The sequence below is a fragment of the Lepus europaeus genome, chromosome 20 (assembly GCF_033115175.1).
Source record: "Lepus europaeus isolate LE1 chromosome 20, mLepTim1.pri, whole genome shotgun sequence".
NCBI classification, from domain to species: domain Eukaryota; kingdom Metazoa; phylum Chordata; class Mammalia; order Lagomorpha; family Leporidae; genus Lepus; species Lepus europaeus.
Genome location: NC_084846.1, coordinates 59,526,796 through 59,533,447, shown reverse-complemented (window position 1 = coordinate 59,533,447; position 6,652 = coordinate 59,526,796).

Below are 6,652 nucleotides of genomic sequence, written 5' to 3'. Positions count from 1 at the left end.
AAGTGGCCTGAGGCTTCTGTCCAGATCTCTAGAAAACCGTGATGGGGGGAGGGAGCAGGCACTCCCTTAAGTGACAGCATGCCATTTGGGAGTAGCTGGTTTTGATGCTTGGTTTCCTGTTACTCCAGATCCTGAGAGGCAACAGTGATGGCTCAGGTAACTGGGCTCCTGCCACTCATGGAGTTCCTGGCTTAGCCCTAGCCATCGTGTCCATCTGGGGAGTGAATCAGCAGAAGGAAGACATATCTACCTATCTCCATGACCCCCATCTCTATCCCTCCCTCCCTCTCCTTTCAGATAAAATCAAATTTAAAAAAACACTAGGCACTCAAATGGTGGCTTTCTGTATGGTTACAAAGCTGTGAATGGGACACTGATGGTGCAGTGGGGATCCTTGGGAAGGTCCTCTCTAGCCTCAGAAGGCTTGTGGAGGAAGCTTCCAAGTCAGGGCGCACAAGGAGAACGAGTCAGCCAGGCCAGAGAGGCCAGCTATTGGTGTAAAGTGAATTTGAGCAGGCAGGTCGGGTCGGATAGAGACCCTCTCAGTCTAGAGCTGCTTATCCTCTCGTGTCAATAAGTTTCTTTGCCTCTGCTGCATTTTTCCTAAAATCCACCTCCTCATGATTACGACCTCCCATCCCCCCAAAGTCCCACTTGCTATGGCCTTGGCTTGCTTTGGCACTAGACTTGGGGGAAAAGGACCGTTCAGCCCCAGTGCCCACCACTGTGTAGCAGGCTCAGTCTCCGTTACACCATTCAGATGCTCACAAAGAACTTTTGAGTGATTTTGAGCTGTATTAAGCTGTCCACCCCCAGCCAGCTTACAGGAAGGACCACTTTTAAGTTCCACTGCCTTCTGCAGAGTGGAACAAAGGATTGGTGAAAGAAGACCACGTATGCAAGTCAATGGCAGGTTAACCAAGGTCCTTGCTACTCAGGGTGTGGGTAGACCTGCAGCATTAACACCACCTGGAAGCTCGTCAGAGATGCAGAATTTCAGGCCTCATCCAAGATGTGCTAAATCATAATCTGCTGTTTATGGATCCTCAGGGGATTCATACGCCCACTGAAGTCTGGAAAGTACTTATTTCATGTACCTCTGTTTTTACACACTGAAGCAATGCGATATAATTGACCCTCCCAGTACCAGGGCTTTTCCACTTTTTATTCTCTATGTTCTTTTCTTCAATTCTCTGCATGTTCATTCTGCTTTAAGCCATCCTTCCCATTGTACATTTTGGATTTGTCCACACCCAGAGCTTTATCGTGTTTGAAATCAGTCCACACAGACCCTTTGGTAAGCCCACCTTCCAGCCTTTTGCTTCTCTCACTTGCTCCCCTAACACAGCCCTTTAGGGGTTGCAGTGTTTCTGGTCCTTGGTCTCTTGACTTTGTGCTGGTGAGTCTCCTCCCCTGTTTTCACTTCTCCTAATTTTCCCCCTAATTCAGATTTTCTGTCCTGTCACCACATATGCCTCCTTAGACTCTCCAGCTCCCTTGCCCACTTATTTATCACATCTGTGCAGAAAGTCCTCTGAGGTATTAATCTTTCTTCCTTCTCAACACCTGTGACCAAGTTGAGGGAGGGGAACCATAAATGCCCAACTGGAGTAATCTTAAACCGAGGCCAGCCAATTCAGCTGCACCTTTAAAGCCGCTTGGGAATCCTGGGGTGCCTGGGCAGTTCTCGGCCCTGTTGTCTCTTCCCTCCACCTCAGCAGATGACTCAGCCTGAACTTTCCAGGGGAGAAACAGAAGCCGTCGGTGGGAATTCCCTCAACTCCCCAGCAAACCTGTACGAGCACCTGTGCCTATCCTCTCCGATTCTGCTTCCCTCCAGTTAGAGTGGAAGAGTTGTGGGTCCATCTCAGATTTCACAGCCCATTGCACCCCACAGTCACAGAGGGATCATTCGTTTATGAAAAGAACTTAAACAAGGGCAGGCATTGTAGCCCAGCAGGTGAAGTAGCCGCCTGCAACACCGGCATCCTGATATGGGTGCTGGTTCAAATCCTGGCTGCTCCATTTTGATCCAGCTCTCTGCTAATGTGCCTGAGAAAGTGGAGGATGGTCCAAGTACTCAGATCCCTGCCACCCACACAGGAGACCCTGATGAAGCTCCTGGCTCCTGGCTCCAACTCTGGCCTGGCCCAGGCCTGGCCATTGCAGCTATTTGGAGAGTGAACCAGTGGATGGGAGATTCTCTGTATGTGTCTCTCCTTCTCTCTAATTCTTCTATTGAAATAAATATTTTTTGAAAAACACTTAAACATATTTGGTTTCAATCTTGTTAAAGTAAAAACCTTGCACTAAGCCTGTGTCTCCCTCTGGCCACCATGCTCTCTGCACACCCCCTGTGGGACTCTTGGCTGCCTGTACAGCCATCTTTCTCCTCCTTCATCCTTGAAAACACCAGAGGTTCACTTTCAGAGACTCCCTTGCAGCGGGGGAGGGGATAAGAGGGTTTATGCCAAGGAGTCTCAAGGGTGAGGCTGCAGGGCTTATGGAAAGTTTCCCTGACAAAAGGAGAGAGGCACGTGAGGACAGCTAACCTTCTAGATGCTTCTGTGCGAGGACATGGTCTTTGAACATGTTCCCAGCACCTAGTGGCCTTGGGGAGTGGCCAAGAGTGTCCCAGAGAAGCCAACAAGTGTCCACACCTGGAAACAGCCCACCTCTGGCTTCTCCTTGTGTGTCACATGTGTGTTGAGCAGACAAGGAAGAAGGGGTATTTACTGTAAGTCACTTTAATTTGAGGTAGCCCCATGCTTAGAGCTGAAAACACATCAGTAACAGTTTAAAGTAAAAATGCTGTAGACGATCCATGTGGATTGTCTCCACCCTCTTGCCTCCTACTTTGCCCCAACTCCCTGCAGTCTGGTTTACTCACAGGAGGGTCCAGTGAGGGCTGCTTGCCGCGGCCAGTGGACACGTTTCAGTCCTTTTGCCACGTGGTCTTTTGGCAGCAATTAGCATTAAATATCCTGCCAAATGCTTTTACAACAGCAGTTCCTCTGCTCTCCATCTGCACACCTCTTAAATATGAGTCCCCAGGGTCCTTTTCTTGCCTTTCCCACCACATGTTCTGGAGGGACTAACCACCTACATCTGTGGCCTCCATTAATAACTCTATGCCAATTCCCCAACCTGCACAGACTTCCACACTGTGCCAGGAGCCATTTTTTAAGTTAAATAATTCTATTCAGTGCAGGTGCAGCTTAACTGTGCTTCTCTTTCGAGGTCTCTACAGAAGCTCTCATTATAGAGAGTGGTGGCTCTCAGTTCTGGTACAGCATCTCATATAGGAGTTATTTAATAGTCTGGAGCTACACCCACACCAATGACCTTCAGATCTCTGGAGATGAGCCTCAGACAGGAGCATTATTTTGACAGCTCCCTTCTACTGTTCACTCCCCAAATATCTGCCACCAGAAACTCAATCCAGGCTAATCCTCCTCCTAGTGGCACGGCACACCGGGTTCTAGTCCTGGTCAGGGCGCCGGATTCTATCCCGGTTGCTCCTCTTCCAGGCCAGCTCTCTGCTGTGGCCCGGGAAGGCAGTGGAGGATGGCCCAAGTGCTTGGGCCCTGCACCTGCATAGGAGACCAGGAGGAAGTACCTGGCTCCTGCCTTCGGATCAGTGTGGTGCGCCGGCCGCAGCGGCCATTGGAGGGTGAACCAACGGCAAAGGAAGACCTTTCTCTCTCTCTCTCTCTCTCTCTCTCTCTCACTGTCCACTCTGCCTGTCAAAAAAAAGAAAGAAAGGAAGGAAGGAAGGAAGGAAGGAAGGAAGGAAGGAAGGAAGGAAGGAAGGAAGGAAGAAAGAAAGTCTCTCATGTGGGTGGCAGGGACCCACATTCTTGAGGCATCAAGGGGTAGGGGGACAGCAGGGTTGTTGAAAGCTCCCTAATGATTCTGTTGTCCAGCCAAGGTAGGGAACCACTGGTGAGGTCAGGAGTTCTAGTGGGGCTCCTCACTCCATCATCTGACAGGGAAACAGCACAGACCTTGAAGTCCACAGAACTCTGTGTGAATCCTGGCTAAATTCTCACCAGACGCATCAATTTGAGTGAGTTTCTCAATCCCTATGAGCTCAGTTTTCATTTTTGTGAAATGAGCAAACAAATCCTTCCTCTGTAGGGTTTTGTGAGAATAAAATAGTTTTAAACACCCACCATACTGTTAATATCTGTTAATACTCATAAATTATGCATACTCCGTATCTACTAAAAAGAACATAAGGACAATTGTAGTAAGATGTAAAATGTGTGATTTAATGTTAAAAGGGAAAGTAATATAAAGTGCAATCTGCACAGTGTAATTGCATAAGATATCTACACATGTTGCAACATAAGAAGAGACATGTATTTCGACTTGACCCTCAATCCCCGACACAGACCTAAATCTCTTGGAACTACCTGGGTGACAGCAGCACATTTTGTCAAATGATTTGAATCTTGTAAGACCCCAGGTAGCCTGGTCACCAAAAAGACCAAACCTTGACAACAGGCCCAAAACTGTCAGCCTCAGCTCCCATCTTTGAGGGAAGGGAAGGACTGGAGATTGAATTACTAATTAACCATGCCTACATGATGAAGTCCCCATAAAAATCCCCAAAAGACAGGGTCTGGAGAGCATTTGGGTTGATGCCAGGAAAGTGGCCCAGCCCGACTCCCTGTGGGCCTCCAGCTTGTGCATCTGGGGCCTTTATAACATCCCTTGTAATGACCCAGTGTGTTTCCCTGAGTGCTATGAGCCAGCATGCAAACGATCAAACCGGAGGAAGGGGTTGTAGCAACCCCCAGTCTGTAGTCAAGTCTGATAGAAGTGTGAGTAACCTGGGGCCCACTGTTGGCAATCAAACCTGAAAGGCCATGTTGTGAGACGGAAGCCTTCACCTGCAGGGTCTGCACTAACCTCAGGTAGACAGTATCAGAAGTATTGATGGCCGGCGCCGCGACTCAATAGGCTAATCCTCCGCCTTGCAGCACCAGCACACCAGGTTCTAGTCCTGGTCAGGGCGCCAGATTCTGTCCCGGTTGCCCCTCTTCCAGGCCAGCTCTCTGCTATGGCCCAGGAAGGCAGTGGAGGATGGCCCAAGTCCCTGGGCCCTTCACTCGCATGGGAGACCAGGATAGGCACCTGGCTCCTGCCATCAGATCAGCGCGGTGCGCCGGCCGCAGCGCGCCTACCGCGGCGGCCATTGGAGGGTGAACCAACGGCAAAAGGAAGACCTTTCTGTCTCTCTCTCACTGTCCACTCTGCCTGTCAAAAAATAAAAATAAAAAAAAAAAAATTCTGCTCTGAGTGTGGCTCTCATGGCCTCACTCAGGGCACCTCGAGAAAAATATGCAAGAAGGAAAAACAAATCAAGGTGGGAGAAAGGCTGCAGTACCAAAGAAAAGCAACCCAAGTTGAAAGCAAACGGCGTCAAACAACTCAGAAGCCAGATGGGAGTGCCTGCCGGGGAGCACACAGGCCGAACAGTCCGAACAGTCCAGGGAAGCCGAAGCTGGCCACAGATACTGTGAAAGTGGCACTGCGGTGATCTGTTCGCATCTGTCTGTCTGTACTCCTCAAGCTGTCTGTACTCTAAGTGTAGGGAAACTCTCAGGGCCCACTGATAAAACCATTTTTGAACAGAAAATGGAGATTTCTATATGCCCCTCGCAAATCAGGCAGGCGCTGTGGAAAAAGCAGTTCAGTAAGTGGGAAACTGGTGGGAGCTGGGCAAAGTCAGCTTGTAAGAGAAGTTACCTGCGACCCCTCAGATCCAAGATGCTAACGTGCGAGGAAAATAGGTACAGGATCTATTCCAAATGTAAAAGGAAAATTATTTTAGATTGACCAAAAAGTTAAAGAGGTAGTTCAGAGGGTACTATGTACTTGCCAACCAGCCTTTCCCAACTTCAACATCGTATAACACCGTGGTACATGTAACAAAACTAAGAATCGGTGTTGGGACAATGCTATTAACCAAAGACTTCATTTGGAGGTCCTGGTCTCCACTGATGCTGCTGAGTAGTGAGAGGTATCAACCTCCAGCAAGTCTCAGAGGCTGTCTTATATCTGCTAATGAATAGGGAAACACCCTCGCTCATAATTGAGTGAGATGCAGCCGATGCAATGGATTTTGTGCTCTGAATTGCTGTTCACTGGAATGAGCTGCACTGGATAAAAGGTCATTTTTAGATATTCTAATAGTTGACTCAACACAGCTCTGAAACAGAAAATCCACCACACACTTCCCAAACACTGTTATCAATTCAAAAGGGCAAAACTCGCACAGAGATTAAACAAATATGTTCATCTAAACCCATCCTCTCTGATCAAATAGACTCATGAGCAGATAAACAATTTACTGAAGACCCTACAATAATTTCTAGATTTTTTTCATGTGTGTGTGTTGTTTTTAATAAATTATTAATTTTATGAGTTAGAAATTTGAAAATAAGAGGCTAGCACTTTGTTTTAGTAGGTTAAGCCACCACCTATAGTGCCAGCATTCCATATGGGTGTCAGTTTGAGTCCCGGCTGCTCCACCTCCGATCCAGCTCTCTGCTATGGCCTGGGAAAGCAGTAGAAGATGGCCCAAGTGTTGGGGCCCTGCAACCATGTGGGAGACCCAGAAGAAGCTCCTGCTCCTAGCTTC